Below are 18517 nucleotides of genomic sequence, written 5' to 3'. Positions count from 1 at the left end.
CTGTTACTGGTCCTGTCCCTATAGCTGTGGTTAGAGGGGGGGTCTCGCTGTTACTGGTCCTGTCCCTATAGCTGTGGTTAGAGGAGGGGTCTCGCTGTTACTGGTCCTGTCCTTATAGCTGTGGTTAGAGGGGGGGTCTCGCTGTTACTGGCTCTGTCCCTATAGCTGTGGTTAGAGGAGGGGTCTCGCTGTTACTGGTCATGTCCCTATAGCTGTGGTTTAGAGGAGGGGTCTCGCTGTAACTGGTCCTGTCCCTATAGCTGTGGTTAGAGGGGGGGTCTCGCTGTTACTGGTCCTGTCCCTATAGCTGCGGTTAGAGGAGGGGTCTCGCTGTTACTGGTCCTGTCCCTATAGCTGCGGTTAGAGGAGGGGTCTCGCTGTTACTGGTCATGTCCCTATAGCTGGGGTTAGAGGAGGGGTCTCGCTGTTACTGGTCCTGTCCCTATAGCTGTGGTTAGAGGGGGGGTCTCGCTGTTACTGACCATTTCCCTATAGCTGTGGTTAGAGGAGGGGTCTCGCTGTTACTGGTGATGTCCCTATAGCTGTGGTTAGAGGAGGGGTCTCGCTGTTACTGGTCCTGTCCCTATAGCTGTGGTTAGAGGAGGGGTCTCGCTGTTACTGGTCCTGTCCCTATAGCTGTGGTTAGAGGAGGGGTCTCGCTGTTACTGGTCCTGTCCCTATAGCTGTGGTTAGAGGAGGGGTCTCGCTGTTACTGGTCCTGTCCCTATAGCTTTGGTTAGAGGAGGGGTCTCGCTGTTACTGGTCCTGTCCCTATAGCTGTGGTTAGAGGAGGGGTCTCGCTGTTACTGGTCCTGTCCCTATAGCTGCGGATAGAGGAGGGGTCTCGCTGTTACTGGTCATGTCCCTATAGCTGTGGTTAGAGGAGGGGTCTCGCTGTTACTGGTCCTGTCCCTATAGCTGTGGTTAGAGGAGGGGTCTCGCTGTTACTGGTCCTGTCCCTATAGCTGCGGTTAGAGGGGGGGTCTCGCTGTTACTGGTCCTGTCCCTATAGCTGTGGTTAGAGGAGGGGTCTCGCTGTTACTGGTCCTGTCCCTATAGCTGCGGTTAGAGGAGGGGTCTCGCTGTTACTGGTCCTGTCCCTATAGCTGTGGTTAGAGGAGGGGTCTCGCTGTTACTGGTCATGTCCCTATAGCTGCGGTTAGAGGAGGGGTCTCGCTGTTACTGGTCCTGTCCCTATAGCTGTGGTTAGAGGGGGGGTCTCGCTGTTACTGGTCATGTCCCTATAGCTGCGGTTAGAGGAGGGGTCTCGCTGTTACTGGTCCTGTCCCTATAGCTGTGGTTAGAGGAGGGGTCTCGCTGTTACTGGTCCTGTCCCTATAGCTGTGGTTAGAGGAGGGGTCTCGCTGTTACTGGTCCTGTCCCTATAGCTGTGGTTAGAGGGGGGGTCTCGCTGTTACTGGTCATGTCCCTATAGCTGTGGTTAGAGGAGGGGGTCTCGCTGTTACTGGTCCTGTCCCTATAGCTGTGGTTAGAGGAGGGGTCTCGCTGTTACTGGTCCTGTCCCTATAGCTGTGGTTAGAGGGGGGGTCTCGCTGTTACTGGCTCTGTCCCTATAGCTGTGGTTAGAGGAGGGGTCTCGCTGTTACTGGTCCTGTCCCTATAGCTGTGGTTAGAGGAGGGGTCTCGCTGTTACTGGTCATGTCCCTATAGCTGTGGTTAGAGGAGGGGTCTCGCTGTTACTGGTCATGTCCCTATAGCTGTGGTTAGAGGAGGGGTCTCGCTGTTACTGGTCCTGTCCCTATAGCTGTGGTTAGAGGAGGGGTCTCGCTGTTACTGGTCATGTCCCTATAGCTGTGGTTAGAGGAGGGGTCTCGCTGTTACTGGTCCTGTCCCTATAGCTGTGGTTAGAGGGGGGGTTCGCTGTTACTGGTCATGTCCCTATAGCTGTGGTTAGAGGAGGGGTCTCGCTGTTACTGGTCCTGTCCCTATAGCTGCGGTTAGAGGAGGGGTCTCGCTGTTACTGGTCCTGTCCCTATAGCTGTGGTTAGAGGAGGGGTCTCGCTGTTACTGGTCCTGTCCCTATAGCTGTGGTTAGAGGAGGGGTCTCGCTGTTACTGGTCCTGTCCCTATAGCTGTGGTTAGAGGAGGGGTCTCGCTGTTACTGGTCCTGTCCCTATAGCTGTGGTTAGAGGAGGGGTCTCGCTGTTACTGGTCCTGTCCCTATAGCTGCGGTTAGAGGAGGGGTCTCGCTGTTACTGGTTCTGTCCCTATAGCTGTGGTTAGAGGAGGGGTCTCGCTGTTACTGACCATGTCCCTATAGCTGTGGTTAGAGGAGGGGTCTCGCTGTTACTGGTCCTGTCCCTATAGCTGTGGTTAGAGGAGGGGTCTCGCTGTTACTGGTCCTGTCCCTATAGCTGTGGTTAGAGGGGGGGTCTCGCTGTTACTGGTCATGTCCCTATAGCTGCGGTTAGAGGAGGGGTCTCGCTGTTACTGGTCATGTCCCTATAGCTGTGGTTAGAGGAGGGGTCTCGCTGTTACTGGTTCTGTCCCTATAGCTGTGGTTAGAGGGGTGGTCTCGCTGTTACTGGTCATGTCCCTATAGCTGGGGTTAGAGGGGGGTCTCGCTGTTACTGGTCATGTCCCTATAGCTGTGGTTAGAGGAGGGGTCTCGCTGTTACTGGTCCTGTCCCTATAGCTGTGGTTAGAGGAGGGGTCTCGCTGTTACTGGTCATGTCCCTATAGCTGCGGTTAGAGGAGGGGTCTCGCTGTTACTGGTCCTGTCCCTATAGCTGTGGTTAGAGGAGGGGTCTCGCTGTTACTGGTCCTGTCCCTATAGCTGTGGTTAGAGGAGGGGTCTCGCTGTTACTGGTCATGTCCCTATAGCTGTGGTTAGAGGGGGGGTCTCGCTGTTACTGGTCATGTCCCTATAGCTGGGGTTAGAGGAGGGGTCTCGCTGTTACTGGTCCTGTCCCTATAGCTGTGGTTAGAGGAGGGGTCTCGCTGTTACTGGTCATGTCCCTATAGCTGTGGTTAGAGGGGGGGTCTCGCTGTTACTGGTCATGTCCCTATAGCTGTGGTTAGAGGAGGGGTCTCGCTGTTACTGGTCCTGTCCCTATAGCTGTGGTTAGAGGAGGGGTCTCGCTGTTACTGGTCCTGTCCCTATAGCTGTGGTTAGAGGAGGGGTCTCGCTGTTACTGGTCCTGTCCCTATAGCTGTGGTTAGAGGAGGGGTCTCGCTGTTACTGGTCCTGTCCCTATAGCTGCGGTTAGAGGAGGGGTCTCGCTGTTACTGGTCCTGTCCCTATAGCTGTGGTTAGAGGAGGGGTCTCGCTGTTACTGGTCCTGTCCCTATAGCTGTGGTTAGAGGAGGGGTCTCGCTGTTACTGGTCATGTCCCTATAGCTGGGGTTAGAGGGGGGGTCTCGCTGTTACTGGTCATGTCCCTATAGCTGTGGTTAGAGGAGGGGTCTCGCTGTTACTGGTCATGTCCCTATAGCTGCGGTTAGAGGAGGGGTCTCGCTGTTACTGGTCCTGTCCCTATAGCTGTGGTTAGAGGAGGGGTCTCGCTGTTACTGGTCCTGTCCCTATAGCTGCGGTTAGAGGAGGGGTCTCGCTGTTACTGGTCCTGTCCCTATAGCTGTGGTTAGAGGAGGGGTCTCGCTGTTACTGGTCCTGTCCCTATAGCTGTGGTTAGAGGAGGGGTCTCGCTGTTACTGGTCCTGTCCCTATAGCTGTGGTTAGAGGAGGGGTCTCGCTGTTACTGGTCCTGTCCCTATAGCTGTGGTTAGAGGAGGGGTCTCGCTGTTACTGGTCCTGTCCCTATAGCTGTGGTTAGAGGAGGGGTCTCGCTGTTACTGGTCCTGTCCCTATAGCTGTGGTTAGAGGAGGGGTCTCGCTGTTACTGGTCCTGTCCCTATAGCTGCGGTTAGAGGAGGGGTCTCGCTGTTACTGGTCATGTCCCTATAGCTGCGGTTAGAGGAGGGGTCTCGCTGTTACTGGTCCTGTCCCTATAGCTGTGGTTAGAGGAGGGGTCTCGCTGTTACTGGTCCTGTCCCTATAGCTGTGGTTAGAGGAGGGGTCTCGCTGTTACTGGCTCTGTCCCTATAGCTGTGGTTAGAGGAGGGGTCTCGCTGTTACTGGTCCTGTCCCTATAGCTGCGGTTAGAGGAGGGGTCTCGCTGTTACTGGTCCTGTCCCTATAGCTGTGGTTAGAGGAGGGGTCTCGCTGTTACTGGTCCTGTCCCTATAGCTGTGGTTAGAGGAGGGGTCTCGCTGTTACTGGTCCTGTCCCTATAGCTGTGGTTAGAGGAGGGGTCTCGCTGTTACTGGTCCTGTCCCTATAGCTGTGGTTAGAGGAGGGGTCTCGCTGTTACTGGTCCTGTCCCTATAGCTGTGGTTAGAGGAGGGGTCTCGCTGTTACTGGTCATGTCCCTATAGCTGTGGTTAGAGGAGGGGTCTCGCTCTTACTGGTCCTGTCCCTATAGCTGTGGTTAGAGGAGGGGTCTCGCTGTTACTGGTCATGTCCCTATAGCTGTGGTTAGAGGAGGGGTCTCGCTGTTACTGGTCATGTCCCTATAGCTGTGGTTAGAGGAGGGGTCTCGCTGTTACTGACCATGTCCCTATAGCTGTGGTTAGAGGGGGGGGGTCTCGCTGTTACTGGTCCTGTCCCTATAGCTGCGGTTAGAGGAGGGGTCTCGCTGTTACTGGTCCTGTCCCTATAGCTGTGGTTAGAGGAGGGGTCTCGCTGTTACTGGTCATGTCCCTATAGCTGGGGTTAGAGGGGGGGTCTCGCTGTTACTGGTCATGTCCCTATAGCTGTGGTTAGAGGGGGGGTCTCGCTGTTACTGGTCATGTCCCTATAGCTGTGGTTAGAGGGGGGGTCTCGCTGTTACTGGTCATGTCCCTATAGCTGTGGTTAGAGGGGGGGTCTCGCTGTTACTGGTCATGTCCCTATAGCTGTGGTTAGAGGAGGGGTCTCGCTGTTACTGGTCCTGTCCCTATAGCTGTGGTTAGAGGAGGGGTCTCGCTGTTACTGGTCCTGTCCCTATAGCTGCGGTTAGAGGAGGGGTCTCGCTGTTACTGGTCCTGTCCCTATAGCTGCGGTTAGAGGAGGGGTCTCGCTGTTACTGGTCCTGTCCCTATAGCTGCGGTTAGAGGAGGGGTCTCGCTGTTACTGGTCCTGTCCCTATAGCTGCGGTTAGAGGAGGGGTCTCGCTGTTACTGGTCCTGTCCCTATAGCTGTGGTTAGAGGAGGGGTCTCGCTGTTACTGGTCATGTCCCTATAGCTGTGGTTAGAGGAGGGGTCTCGCTGTTACTGGTCCTGTCCCTATAGCTGTGGTTAGAGGAGGGGTCTCGCTGTTACTGGTCATGTCCCTATAGCTGTGGTTAGAGGAGGGGTCTCGCTGTTACTGGTCATGTCCCTATAGCTGCGGTTAGAGGGGGGTCTCGCTGTTACTGGTCATGTCCCTATAGCTGCGGTTAGAGGAGGGGTCTCGCTGTTACTGGTCCTGTCTCTATAGCTGCGGTTAGAGGAGGGGTCTCGCTGTTACTGGTCCTGTCCCTATAGCTGTGGTTAGAGGAGGGGTCTCGCTGTTACTGGTCCTGTCCCTATAGCTGTGGTTAGAGGAGGGGTCTCGCTGTTACTGGTCCTGTCCCTATAGCTGTGGTTAGAGGAGGGGTCTCGCTGTTACTGGTCCTGTCCCTATAGCTGTGGTTAGAGGAGGGGTCTCGCTGTTACTGGTCCTGTCCCTATAGCTGTGGTTAGAGGAGGGGTCTCGCTGTTACTGGTCCTGTCCCTATAGCTGTGGTTAGAGGAGGGGTCTCGCTGTTACTGGTCCTGTCCCTATAGCTGTGGTTAGAGGAGGGGTCTCGCTGTCCCTATAGCTGTGGTTAGAGGAGGGGTCTCGCTGTTACTGGTCCTGTCCCTATAGCTGTGGTTAGAGGAGGGGTCTCGCTGTTACTGGTCATGTCCCTATAGCTGTGGTTAGAGGAGGGGTCTCGCTGTTACTGGTCCTGTCCCTATAGCTGTGGTTAGAGGAGGGGTCTCGCTGTTACTGGTCCTGTCCCTATAGCTGTGGTTAGAGGAGGGGTCTCGCTGTTACTGGTCATGTCCCTATAGCTGCGGTTAGAGGAGGGGTCTCGCTGTTACTGGTCCTGTCCCTATAGCTGCGGTTAGAGGAGGGGTCTCGCTGTTACTGGTCCTGTCCCTATAGCTGTGGTTAGAGGAGGGGTCTCGCTGTTACTGGTCCTGTCCGTATAGCTGCGGTTAGAGGAGGGGTCTCGCTGTTACTGGTCCTGTCCCTATAGCTGTGGTTAGAGGAGGGGTCTCGCTGTTACTGGTCCTGTCCCTATAGCTGTGGTTAGAGGAGGGGTCTCGCTGTTACTGGTCCTGTCCCTATAGCTGTGGTTAGAGGAGGGGTCTCGCTGTTACTGGTCCTGTCCCTATAGCTGTGGTTAGAGGAGGGGTCTCGCTGTTACTGGCTCTGTCCCTATAGCTGTGGTTAGAGGAGGGGTCTCGCTGTTACTGGTCCTGTCCCTATAGCTGTGGTTAGAGGGGGGGTCTCGCTGTTACTGGTCCTGTCCCTATAGCTGTGGTTAGAGGAGGGGTCTCGCTGTTACTGGTCCTGTCCCTATAGCTGTGGTTAGAGGAGGGGTCTCGCTGTTACTGGTCCTGTCCCTATAGCTGCGGTTAGAGGAGGGGTCTCGCTGTTACTGGTCATGTCCCTATAGCTGTGGTTAGAGGAGGGGTCTCGCTGTTACTGGTCCTGTCCCTATAGCTGCGGATAGAGGAGGGGTCTCGCTGTTACTGGTCATGTCCCTATAGCTGTGGTTAGAGGAGGGGTCTCGCTGTTACTGGTCCTGTCCCTATAGCTGTGGTTAGAGGAGGGGTCTCGCTGTTACTGGTCATGTCCCTATAGCTGCGGTTAGAGGAGGGGTCTCGCTGTTACTGGTCATGTCCCTATAGCTGCGGTTAGAGGAGGGGTCTCGCTGTTACTGGTCATGTCCCTATAGCTGTGGTTAGAGGAGGGGTCTCGCTGTTACTGGTCCTGTCCCTATAGCTGTGGTTAGAGGAGGGGTCTCGCTGTTACTGGTCCTGTCCCTATAGCTGCGGTTAGAGGGGGGTCTCGCTGTTACTGGTCCTGTCCCTATAGCTGTGGTTAGAGGAGGGGTCTCGCTGTTACTGGCTCTGTCCCTATAGCTGTGGTTAGAGGAGGGGTCTCGCTGTTACTGGTCCTGTCCCTATAGCTGTGGTTAGAGAGGGGGTCTCGCTGTTACTGGTCCTGTCCCTATAGCTGTGGTTAGAGGAGGGGTCTCGCTGTTACTGGTCCTGTCCCTATAGCTGCGGTTAGAGGAGGGGTCTCGCTGTTACTGGTCCTGTCCCTATAGCTGTGGTTAGAGGAGGGGTCTCGCTGTTACTGGTCCTGTCCCTATAGCTGTGGTTAGAGGAGGGGTCTCGCTGTTACTGGTCCTGTCCCTATAGCTGTGGTTAGAGGAGAGGTCTCGCTGTTACTGGTCCTGTCCCTATAGCTGTGGTTAGAGGAGGGGTCTCGCTGTTACTGGTCCTGTCCCTATAGCTGCGGTTAGAGGAGGGGTCTCGCTGTTACTGGTCCTGTCCCTATAGCTGTGGTTAGAGGAGGGGTCTCGCTGTTACTGGTCCTGTCCCTATAGCTGTGGTTAGAGGAGGGGTCTCGCTGTTACTGGTCCTGTCCCTATAGCTGTGGTTAGAGGAGGGGTCTCGCTGTTACTGGTCCTGTCCCTATAGCTGCGGTTAGAGGAGGGGTCTCGCTGTTACTGGTCCTGTCCCTATAGCTGCGGTTAGAGGAGGGGTCTCGCTGTTACTGGTCCTGTCCCTATAGCTGTGGTTAGAGGAGGGGTCTCGCTGTTACTGGTCCTGTCCCTATAGCTGTGGTTAGAGGAGGGGTCTCGCTGTTACTGGTCCTGTCCCTATAGCTGTGGTTAGAGGAGGGGTCTCGCTGTTACTGGTCCTGTCCCTATAGCTGCGGTTAGAGGAGGGGTCTCGCTGTTACTGGCTCTGTCCCTATAGCTGCGGTTAGAGGAGGGGTCTCGCTGTTACTGACCATGTCCCTATAGCTGCGGTTAGAGGAGGGGTCTCGCTGTTACTGGTCCTGTCCCTATAGCTGCGGTTAGAGGAGGGGTCTCGCTGTTACTGGTCCTGTCCCTATAGCTGCGGTTAGAGGAGGGGTCTCGCTGTTACTGGTCCTGTCCCTATAGCTGCGGTTAGAGGAGGGGTCTCGCTGTTACTGGTCCTGTCCCTATAGCTGCGGTTAGAGGAGGGGTCTCGCTGTTACTGGTCCTGTCCCTATAGCTGTGGTTAGAGGGGGGGTCTCGCTGTTACTGACCATGTCCCTATAGCTGTGGTTAGAGGAGGGGTCTCGCTCTTACTGGTCCTGTCCCTATAGCTGTGGTTAGAGGGGGGGTCTCGCTGTTACTGGTCATGTCCCTATAGCTGTGGTTAGAGGAGGGGTCTCGCTGTTACTGGTCCTGTCCCTATAGCTGTGGTTAGAGGAGGGGTCTCGCTGTTACTGGTCATGTCCCTATAGCTGCGGTTAGAGGAGGGGTCTCGCTGTTACTGGTCATGTCCCTATAGCTGCGGTTAGAGGAGGGGTCTCGCTGTTACTGGTCATGTCCCTATAGCTGCGGTTAGAGGAGGGGTCTCGCTGTTACTGGTCCTGTCCCTATAGCTGCGGTTAGAGGAGGGGTCTCGCTGTTACTGGTCCTGTCCCTATAGCTGTGGTTAGAGGAGGGGTCTCGCTGTTACTGGTCCTGTCCCTATAGCTGTGGTTAGAGGAGGGGTCTCGCTGTTACTGGTCCTGTCCCTATAGCTGTGGTTAGAGGAGGGGTCTCGCTGTTACTGGTCCTGTCCCTATAGCTGTGGTTAGAGGAGGGGTCTCGCTGTTACTGGCTCTGTCCCTATAGCTGTGGTTAGAGGAGGGGTCTCGCTGTTACTGGTCCTGTCCCTATAGCTGTGGTTAGAGGAGGGGTCTCGCTGTTACTGGTCATGTCCCTATAGCTGTGGTTAGAGGAGGGGTCTCGCTGTTACTGGTCCTGTCCCTATAGCTGTGGTTAGAGGAGGGGTCTCGCTGTTACTGGTCCTGTCCCTATAGCTGTGGTTAGAGGAGGGGTCTCGCTGTTACTGGTCCTGTCCCTATAGCTGTGGTTAGAGGAGGGGTCTCGCTGTTACTGGTCCTGTCCCTATAGCTGTGGTTAGAGGAGGGGTCTCGCTGTTACTGGTCCTGTCCCTATAGCTGCGGTTAGAGGAGGGGTCTCGCTGTTACTGGTCCTGTCCCTATAGCTGCGGTTAGAGGAGGGGTCTCGCTGTTACTGGTCCTGTCCCTATAGCTGCGGTTAGAGGAGGGGTCTCGCTGTTACTGGTCCTGTCCCTATAGCTGTGGTTAGAGGGGGGGTCTCGCTGTTACTGACCATGTCCCTATAGCTGTGGTTAGAGGAGGGGTCTCGCTCTTACTGGTCCTGTCCCTATAGCTGTGGTTAGAGGGGGGGTCTCGCTGTTACTGGTCATGTCCCTATAGCTGTGGTTAGAGGAGGGGTCTCGCTGTTACTGGTCCTGTCCCTATAGCTGTGGTTAGAGGAGGGGTCTCGCTGTTACTGGTCATGTCCCTATAGCTGTGGTTAGAGGAGGGGTCTCGCTGTTACTGGTCATGTCCCTATAGCTGCGGTTAGAGGAGGGGTCTCGCTGTTACTGGTCATGTCCCTATAGCTGCGGTTAGAGGAGGGGTCTCGCTGTTACTGGTCCTGTCCCTATAGCTGCGGTTAGAGGAGGGGTCTCGCTGTTACTGGTCCTGTCCCTATAGCTGTGGTTAGAGGAGGGGTCTCGCTGTTACTGGTCCTGTCCCTATAGCTGTGGTTAGAGGAGGGGTCTCGCTGTTACTGGTCCTGTCCCTATAGCTGTGGTTAGAGGAGGGGTCTCGCTGTTACTGGCTCTGTCCCTATAGCTGTGGTTAGAGGAGGGGTCTCGCTGTTACTGGTCCTGTCCCTATAGCTATGGTTAGAGGAGGGGTCTCGCTGTTACTGGTCATGTCCCTATAGCTGTGGTTAGAGGAGGGGTCTCGCTGTTACTGGTCCTGTCCCTATAGCTGTGGTTAGAGGAGGGGTCTCGCTGTTACTGGTCCTGTCCCTATAGCTGTGGTTAGAGGAGGGGTCTCGCTGTTACTGGTCCTGTCCCTATAGCTGTGGTTAGAGGAGGGGTCTCGCTGTTACTGGTCCTGTCCCTATAGCTGTGGTTAGAGGAGGGGTCTCGCTGTTACTGGTCCTGTCCCTATAGCTGTGGTTAGAGGAGGGGTCTCGCTGTTACTGGCTCTGTCCCTATAGCTGTGGTTAGAGGAGGGGTCTCGCTGTTACTGGTCCTGTCCCTATAGCTGCGGTTAGAGGAGGGGTCTCGCTGTTACTGGTCATGTCCCTATAGCTGCGGTTAGAGGAGGGGTCTCGCTGTTACTGGTCCTGTCCCTATAGCTGCGGTTAGAGGAGGGGTCTCGCTGTTACTGGTCCTGTCCCTATAGCTGCGGTTAGAGGAGGGGTCTCGCTGTTACTGGTCATGTCCCTATAGCTGTGGTTAGAGGAGGGGTCTCGCTGTTACTGGTCCTGTCCCTATAGCTGCGGTTAGAGGAGGGGTCTCGCTGTTACTGGTCCTGTCCCTATAGCTGCGGTTAGAGGAGGGGTCTCGCTGTTACTGGTCCTGTCCCTATAGCTGTGGTTAGAGGAGGGGTCTCGCTGTTACTGGTCCTGTCCCTATAGCTGTGGTTAGAGGAGGGGTCTCGCTGTTACTGGTCATGTCCCTATAGCTGTGGTTAGAGGAGGGGTCTCGCTGTTACTGACCATGTCCCTATAGCTGTGGTTAGAGGGGGGGGTCTCGCTGTTACTGGTCCTGTCCCTATAGCTGCGGTTAGAGGAGGGGTCTCGCTGTTACTGGTCCTGTCCCTATAGCTGTGGTTAGAGGAGGGGTCTCGCTGTTACTGGTCATGTCCCTATAGCTGGGGTTAGAGGGGGGGTCTCGCTGTTACTGGTCATGTCCCTATAGCTGTGGTTAGAGGGGGGGTCTCGCTGTTACTGGTCCTGTCCCTATAGCTGTGGTTAGAGGAGGGGTCTCGCTGTTACTGGTCATGTCCCTATAGCTGGGGTTAGAGGGGGGGTCTCGCTGTTACTGGTCATGTCCCTATAGCTGTGGTTAGAGGGGGGGTCTCGCTGTTACTGGTCATGTCCCTATAGCTGTGGTTAGAGGAGGGGTCTCGCTGTTACTGGTCCTGTCCCTATAGCTGTGGTTAGAGGGGGGGTCTCGCTGTTACTGGTCATGTCCCTATAGCTGTGGTTAGAGGAGGGGTCTCGCTGTTACTGGTCCTGTCCCTATAGCTGCGGTTAGAGGAGGGGTCTCGCTGTTACTGGTCATGTCCCTATAGCTGTGGTTAGAGGAGGGGTCTCGCTGTTACTGGTCCTGTCCCTATAGCTGTGGTTAGAGGAGGGGTCTCGCTGTTACTGGTCCTGTCCCTATAGCTGCGGTTAGAGGAGGGGTCTCGCTGTTACTGGTCCTGTCCCTATAGCTGTGGTTAGAGGAGGGGTCTCGCTGTTACTGGTCCTGTCCCTATAGCTGTGGTTAGAGGAGGGGTCTCGCTGTTACTGGTCATGTCCCTATAGCTGTGGTTAGAGGAGGGGTCTCGCTGTTACTGGTCCTGTCCCTATAGCTGTGGTTAGAGGAGGGGTCTCGCTGTTACTGGTCCTGTCCCTATAGCTGTGGTTAGAGGAGGGGTCTCGCTGTTACTGGTCCTGTCCCTATAGCTGTGGTTAGAGGGGGGGTCTCGCTGTTACTGGTCATGTCCCTATAGCTGTGGTTAGAGGAGGGGTCTCGCTGTTACTGGTCCTGTCCCTATAGCTGGGGTTAGAGGGGGGGTCTCGCTGTTACTGGTCATGTCCCTATAGCTGTGGTTAGAGGAGGGGGTCTCGCTGTTACTGGCTCTGTCCCTATAGCTGTGGTTAGAGGAGGGGTCTCGCTGTTACTGGTCCTGTCCCTATAGCTGTGGTTAGAGGAGGGGTCTCGCTGTTACTGGTCCTGTCCCTATAGCTGTGGTTAGAGGAGGGGTCTCGCTGTTACTGGTCATGTCCCTATAGCTGCGGTTAGAGGAGGGGTCTCGCTGTTACTGGTCCTGTCCCTATAGCTGCGGTTAGAGGAGGGGTCTCGCTGTTACTGGTCCTGTCCCTATAGCTGTGGTTAGAGGAGGGGTCTCGCTGTTACTGCTCCTGTCCCTATAGCTGTGGTTAGAGGGGGGGGTCTCGCTGTTACTGGTCCTGTCCCTATAGCTGCGGTTAGAGGGGGGGTCTCGCTGTTACTGGTCCTGTCCCTATAGCTGCGGTTAGAGGGGGGGTCTCGCTGTTACTGGCTCTGTCCCTATAGCTGCGGATAGAGGAGGGGTCTCGCTGTTACTGGTCATGTCCCTATAGCTGTGGTTAGAGGAGGGGTCTCGCTGTTACTGGTCCTGTCCCTATAGCTGTGGTTAGAGGGGGGGTCTCGCTGTTACTGGTCATGTCCCTATAGCTGCGGTTAGAGGGGGGGTCTCGCTGTTACTGGTCCTGTCCCTATAGCTGTGGTTAGAGGGGGGGTCTCGCTGTTACTGGTCATGTCCCTATAGCTGTGGTTAGAGGAGGGGTCTCGCTGTTACTGGTCCTGTCCCTATAGCTGCGGTTAGAGGAGGGGTCTCGCTGTTACTGGTCCTGTCCCTATAGCTGTGGTTAGAGGGGGGGTCTCGCTGTTACTGGTCATGTCCCTATAGCTGTGGTTAGAGGAGGGGTCTCGCTGTTACTGGTCCTGTCCCTATAGCTGTGGTTAGAGGAGGGGTCTCGCTGTTACTGGCTCTGTCCCTATAGCTGTGGTTAGAGGAGGGGTCTCGCTGTTACTGGTCCTGTCCCTATAGCTGTGGTTAGAGGAGGGGTCTCGCTGTTACTGGTCCTGTCCCTATAGCTGTGGTTAGAGGAGGGGTCTCGCTGTTACTGGTCATGTCCCTATAGCTGCGGTTAGAGGAGGGGTCTCGCTGTTACTGGTCATGTCCCTATAGCTGCGGTTAGAGGAGGGGTCTCGCTGTTACTGGTCCTGTCCCTATAGCTGTGGTTAGAGGAGGGGTCTCGCTGTTACTGGTCCTGTCCCTATAGCTGTGGTTAGAGGAGGGGTCTCGCTGTTACTGGTCCTGTCACTATAGCTGCGGATAGAGGAGGGGTCTCGCTGTTACTGGTCCTGTCCCTATAGCTGCGGTTAGAGGAGGGGTCTCGCTGTTACTGACCATGTCCCTATAGCTGTGGTTAGAGGAGGGGTCTCGCTGTTACTGGTCCTGTCCCTATAGCTGTGGTTAGAGGGGGGGTCTCGCTGTTACTGGTCATGTCCCTATAGCTGTGGTTAGAGGAGGGGGTCTCGCTGTTACTGGTCCTGTCCCTATAGCTGTGGTTAGAGGAGGGGTCTCGCTGTTACTGGTCCTGTCCCTATAGCTGTGGTTAGAGGAGGGGTCTCGCTGTTACTGGCTCTGTCCCTATAGCTGTGGTTAGAGGAGGGGTCTCGCTGTTACTGGTCCTGTCCCTATAGCTGTGGTTAGAGGAGGGGTCTCGCTGTTACTGGTCATGTCCCTATAGCTGTGGTTAGAGGAGGGGGTCTCGCTGTTACTGGTCCTGTCCCTATAGCTGTGGTTAGAGGAGGGGTCTCGCTGTTACTGGTCCTGTCCCTATAGCTGTGGTTAGAGGAGGGGTCTCGCTGTTACTGGTCCTGTCCCTATAGCTGTGGTTAGAGGAGGGGTCTCGCTGTTACTGGTCATGTCCCTATAGCTGTGGTTAGAGGAGGGGTCTCGCTGTTACTGGTCCTGTCCCTATAGCTGCGGTTAGAGGAGGGGTCTCGCTGTTACTGGTCCTGTCCCTATAGCTGTGGTTAGAGGGGGGGTCTCGCTGTTACTGGTCATGTCCCTATAGCTGTGGTTAGAGGAGGGGTCTCGCTGTTACTGGTCCTGTCCCTATAGCTGTGGTTAGAGGAGGGGGTCTCGCTGTTACTGGTCCTGTCCCTATAGCTGTGGTTAGAGGAGGGGTCTCGCTGTTACTGGTCCTGTCCCTATAGCTGTGGTTAGAGGAGGGGTCTCGCTGTTACTGGTCCTGTCCCTATAGCTGTGGTTAGAGGGGGGGTCTCGCTGTTACTGGCTCTGTCCCTATAGCTGTGGTTAGAGGGGGGGTCTCGCTGTTACTGGTCCTGTCCCTATAGCTGTGGTTAGAGGAGGGGTCTCGCTGTTACTGGCTCTGTCCCTATAGCTGTGGTTAGAGGAGGGGTCTCGCTGTTACTGGTCCTGTCCCTATAGCTGTGGTTAGAGGAGGGGTCTCGCTGTTACTGGCTCTGTCCCTATAGCTGTGGTTAGAGGAGGGGTCTCGCTGTTACTGGTCCTGTCCCTATAGCTGTGGTTAGAGGAGGGGTCTCGCTGTTACTGGTCCTGTCCCTATAGCTGCGGTTAGAGGGGGGGTCTCGCTGTTACTGACCATGTCCCTATAGCTGTGGTTAGAGGAGGGGTCTCGCTGTTACTGGTCCTGTCCCTATAGCTGTGGTTAGAGGAGGGGTCTCGCTGTTACTGGTCCTGTCCCTATAGCTGCGGTTAGAGGAGGGGTCTCGCTGTTACTGGTTCTGTCCCTATAGCTGTGGTTAGAGGAGGGGTCTCGCTGTTACTGGTCCTGTCCCTATAGCTGTGGTTAGAGGGGGGGTCTCGCTGTTACTGGTCATGTCCCTATAGCTGTGGTTAGAGGGGGGGTCTCGCTGTTACTGCTCCTGTCCCTATAGCTGTGGTTAGAGGAGGGGTCTCGCTGTTACTGGTCATGTCCCTATAGCTGTGGTTAGAGGAGGGGTCTCGCTGTTACTGGTCCTGTCCCTATAGCTGTGGTTAGAGGAGGGGTCTCGCTGTTACTGGTCCTGTCCCTATAGCTGCGGTTAGAGGGGGGGTCTCGCTGTTACTGACCATGTCCCTATAGCTGTGGTTAGAGGAGGGGTCTCGCTGTTACTGGTCCTGTCCCTATAGCTGCGGTTAGAGGAGGGGTCTCGCTGTTACTGGTTCTGTCCCTATAGCTGTGGTTAGAGGAGGGGTCTCGCTGTTACTGGTCATGTCCCTATAGCTGTGGTTAGAGGAGGGGTCTCGCTGTTACTGGTCCTGTCCCTATAGCTGTGGTTAGAGGGGGGGTCTCGCTGTTACTGGTCCTGTCCCTATAGCTGTGGTTAGAGGAGGGGTCTCGCTGTTACTGGTCCTGTCCCTATAGCTGCGGATAGAGGAGGGGTCTCGCTGTTACTGGTCATGTCCCTATAGCTGTGGTTAGAGGAGGGGGTCTCGCTGTTACTGGTCATGTCCCTATAGCTGTGGTTAGAGGAGGGGTCTCGCTGTTACTGGTCCTGTCCCTATAGCTGCGGTTAGAGGAGGGGTCTCGCTGTTACTGGTCATGTCCCTATAGCTGTGGTTAGAGGAGGGGTCTCGCTGTTACTGGTCCTGTCCCTATAGCTGTGGTTAGAGGAGGGGTCTCGCTGTTACTGGTCATGTCCCTATAGCTGTGGTTAGAGGAGGGGTCTCGCTGTTACTGGTCCTGTCCCTATAGCTGTGGTTAGAGGAGGGGTCTCGCTGTTACTGGTCATGTCCCTATAGCTGTGGTTAGAGGAGGGGTCTCGCTGTTACTGGTCCTGTCCCTATAGCTGTGGTTAGAGGAGGGGTCTCGCTGTTACTGGTCATGTCCCTATAGCTGTGGTTAGAGGAGGGGTCTCGCTGTTACTGGTCCTGTCCCTATAGCTGTGGTTAGAGGAGGGGTCTCGCTGTTACTGGTCATGTCCCTATAGCTGTGGTTAGAGGAGGGGTCTCGCTGTTACTGGTCCTGTCCCTATAGGTTCTGTTAGAGGAGGGGTCTCGCTGTTACTGGTCCTGTCCCTATAGCTGTGGTTAGAGGAGGGGTCTCGCTGTTACTGGTCCTGTCCCTATAGGTTCTGTTAGAGGAGGGGTCTCGCTGTCCCTATAGGTTCTGTTAGAGGGGGGGTCTCGCTGTCCCTATAGGTTCTGTTAGAGGAGGGGTCTCGCTGTCCCTATAGGTTCTGTTAGAGGAGGGGTCTCGCTGTCCCTATAGGTTCTGTTAGAGGGGGAGTCTCGCTGTCCCTATAAGTTCTGTTAGAGGAGGGGTCTCGCTGTCCCTATAGGTTCTGTTAGCGGGGGGGTCTCGCTGTCCCTATAGGTTCTGTTAGAGGGGGGGTCTCGCTGTCCCTATAGGTTCTGTTAGAGGAGGGGTCTCGCTGTCACTATAGGTTCTGTTAGAGGAGGGGTCTCGCTGTCCCTATAGGTTCTGTTAGAGGAGGGGTTTCGCTGTCACTATAGGTTCTGTTAGAGGAGGGGTCTCGCTGTTACGGACCATGTCCCTATAGGTTCTGTTAGAGGAGGGGTCTCGCTGTCCCTATAGGTTCTGTTAGAAGAGGGGTCTCGCTGTCACTATAGGTTCTGTTAGAGGAGGGGTCTCGCTGTCTCTATAGGTTCTGTTGGAGGGGGGGTCTCGCTGTCCCTATAGGTTCTGTTAGAGGGGGAGTCTCGCTGTCCCTATAGGTTCTGTTAGAGGAGGGGTCTCGCTGTCTTTATAGGTTCTGTTAGAGGAGGGGTCTCGCTGTCTCTATAGGTTCTGTTAGAGGGGCGGTCTCGCTGTCCCTATAGGTTCTGTTGGAGGGGGAGTCTCGCTGTTCCTATAGGTTCTGTTAGAGGGGGAGTCTCGCTGTCCCTATAGGTTCTGTTAGAGGAGGGATCTCGCTGTCACTATAGGTTCTGTTAGAGGAGGGGTCTCGCTGTCCTTATAGGTTCTCTTAGAGGAGGGGTCTCGCGCTCTGTGCATGCTGATGTCCCTATAGGTTCTGTTAGAGAAGGGGTCTTGCTGTCAGTATAGGTTCTGTTAGAGGAGGGGTCTCGCTGTCCCTATAGGTTCTCTTAGAGGAGGGGTCTCGCTGTCCCTATAGGTTCTGTTAGAGGGGGGGGTCTTGCTGTCCCTATAGGTTCTGTTAGAGGAGGGGTCTCGCTGTCCCTATAGGTTCTGTTAGAGGAGGGGTCTCGCTGTCACTATAGGTTCTGTTAGAGGAGGGGTCTCGCTGTCCCTATAGGTTCTGTTAGAGGAGGGGTCTCGCTGTCCCTTTAGGTTGTGTTAGAAGAGGGGTCTCGCTGTCCCTATAGGTTGTGTTAGAAGAGGGGTCTCGCTGTCACTATAGGTTCTGTTAGAGGAGGGGTCTCGCTGTCCCTCTAGGTTCTGTTAGAGGGGGGGTCTTGCTGTCCCTATAGGTTCTGTTAGAGGAGGGGTCTTGCTGTCCCTATAGGTTCTGTTAGAGGGGGGGTCTTGCTGTCCCTATAGGTTCTGTTAGAGGGGGGGTCTCGCTGTCCCTATAGGTTCTGTTAGAGGGGGGGTCTCGCTGTCCCTATAGGTTCTGTTAGAGGGGGGTTCTCGCTGTCCCTATAGGTTCTGTTAGAGGAGGGGTCTCGCTGTCCCTATAGGTTCTGTTAGAGGAGGGGTCTCGCTGTCCCTATAGGTTCTGTTAGAGGAGGGGTCTCGCTGTCCCTATAGGTTCTGTTAGCGGGGGGGTCTCGCTGTCCCTATAGGTTCTGTTAGAGGGGGGGTCTCGCTGTCCCTATAGGTTCTGTTAGAGGGGGGGTCTCGCTGTCCCTATAGGTTCTGTTAGAGGGGGGTTCTCGCTGTCCCTATAGGTTCTGTTAGAGGAGGGGTCTCGCTGTCCCTATAGGTTCTGTTAGAGGAGGGGTCTCGCTGTCCCTATAGGTTCTGTTAGAGGGGGGTTCTCGCTGTCCCTCTAGGTTCTGTTAGAGGGGGGGTCTTGCTGTCCCTATAGGTTCTGTTAGAGGAGGGGTCTCGCTGTCCCTATAGGTTCTGTTAGAGGGGGGGTCTCGCTGTCCCTATAGGTTCTGTTAGAGGAGGGGTCTCGCTGTCCCTATAGGTTCTGTTAGAGGGGGGGTCTCGCTGTCCCTATAGGTTCTGTTAGAGGAGGGGTCTCGCTGTCCCTATAGGTTCTGTTAGAGGGGGGGTCTCGCTGTCCCTATAGGTTCTGTTAGAGGAGGGGTCTCGCTGTCCCTATAGGTTCTGTTAGAGGAGGGGTCTCGCTGTCCCTATAGGTTCTGTTAGAGGGGGAGTCTCGCTGTCCCTATAAGTTCTGTTAGAGGAGGGGTCTCGCTGTCCCTATAGGTTCTGTTAGCGGGGGGGTCTCGCTGTCCCTATAGGTTCTGTTAGAGGGGGGGTCTCGCTGTCCCTATAGGTTCTGTTAGAGGAGGGGTCTCGCTGTCCCTATAGGTTCTGTTAGAGGAGGGGTCTCGCTGTCCCTATAGGTTCTGTTAGAGGAGGGGTCTCGCTGTCGCTATAGGTTCTGTTAGAGGGGGGGGTCTCGCTGTCCCTATAGGTTCTGTTAGAGGAGGGATCTCGCTGTCCCTATAGGTTCTGTTAGAGGAGGGGTCTCGCTGTCACTATAGGTTCTGTTAGAGGAGGGGTCTCGCTGTCCCTATAGGTTCTGTTAGAGGGG

At 55.3% G+C, this 18517-nt stretch overlaps 1 protein-coding gene across 2 annotated transcripts in view; it reads left to right on the top strand.

Annotated features, from left to right (window-relative positions):
* The window catches only part of ACADVL (acyl-CoA dehydrogenase very long chain), a 55347-nt gene that overhangs the window by 28314 nt on the left and 8516 nt on the right, over window positions 1–18517 (top strand). The gene's annotated exons all lie outside the window — the stretch shown is intronic.

Source organism: Leptodactylus fuscus, unplaced genomic scaffold, assembly GCF_031893055.1.
Source record: "Leptodactylus fuscus isolate aLepFus1 unplaced genomic scaffold, aLepFus1.hap2 HAP2_SCAFFOLD_104, whole genome shotgun sequence".
Taxonomy (NCBI): Eukaryota; Metazoa; Chordata; class Amphibia; order Anura; family Leptodactylidae; genus Leptodactylus; species Leptodactylus fuscus.
Note: the sequence above shows the minus strand (reverse complement) of the source record. Positions and strands in the feature narration are given on the sequence as shown.